This window comes from Lasioglossum baleicum, chromosome 2 (genome assembly GCF_051020765.1).
Source record: "Lasioglossum baleicum chromosome 2, iyLasBale1, whole genome shotgun sequence".
NCBI lineage: Eukaryota > Metazoa > Arthropoda > Insecta > Hymenoptera > Halictidae > Lasioglossum > Lasioglossum baleicum.
The window spans coordinates 10,588,010-10,589,278 of record NC_134930.1 but is presented as its reverse complement, the minus strand read 5'-3'; positions in this window follow the sequence as shown (position 1 = coordinate 10,589,278).

Genomic DNA, 1,269 nt, shown 5'->3' with positions numbered 1-1,269 from the left:
GAAGAAAATGAAAAATTTAATAACTCCAAGAAAAATGGAAAACTTAATGTGACTTCGAAAAAAATAAAGAACTTACTGACTCTGAGGAAAATGAAAAATTTAATAACTCCCAGTTAACAAGCAGTCTTCAATGCCTCTTAAAAATGCAATTAATCATGTAGGGATTGATCAGGTGTTTCTCGCTATATTAAAAAATATTTACAAATCCTTTGACAAATTCTGCTTTGTGGCGTCAGGATACCCCAGATAGCCAAGCGATCCTCGCGCACAGATCGAGCCCGGCGTGGCGGGGTCTGGTAGACGGGCCGAACGTCGCTTGAATGGGCAAAACGCACACGATGGCTATAATCTGGGGAGGGCTCTTATGACCGTGAGGGCTCGTAACGTTCCCTCGGCGCAAACCCGACACAAGCTTCCCCTCGGCCCGTCGGTCCTGATTTCTGCAAAATTTTAAGTAGGTCCGAGATTGTAAGAGGGCAGCAGGGTCGCATTAATGTGGCGAATGTCATGACACAGACTTAAGATTTGTACAGACTGTGCCAGCAGAGAGTATATGAGAGTGCTCACTGAGCACTCTCATATACTCTCTGGCTGGAGTAAGCTGGAGTAAGCAGTGTGCCCAGATTCCACGTTTTTTTTCGCGCATGCGCGTCAAACCAGTAACGTAGCTATGTTGCGGCCGATGCGATGATGTAGCAGAGCCCTGAGGCAGCTACAGTCAGCGGCGATAATAAGTGGACACGCTTAAAAATCGCATAACTTTTTAGAAATTGGTCCAAAGGACTTGAATTTTTTAAGATGTTAGACCGACTAGTTCGCTAGAGAATAAGTAAACTAAAATTTATTACGATTGCAATTGGTAGGAATTATACAAAATTTTAAAATATGATGTTTTGCCAACTTTTTTATCTGGGCCTGTAACGATAACTTAAAAAATGTGTTTTATAGATTTCGGTAGCTGTCATTGTGTCTGCCAAATAAAATATTTTGTTGTTTATTATTTATCTTGTTTAATTATTTTAGCACTCCTTCCCTCTTCCCCATCCTCTAAATACAATAGAATAAGTCGGAATTATATTATTATCTGAATATATATATATATATTATATTTCAATATTTCATATGTATATACGAATATATATACAAATACACTTGTCATTCATTCGTTTTTCATAATCAGTTCCATTCGGCATGGCGCTCAAGGTGCCACATTTCCTCGCGAAGCGTACTTTACTGAGGCTGAAAAGTCGCGCATGCGCGAAAAAAAAC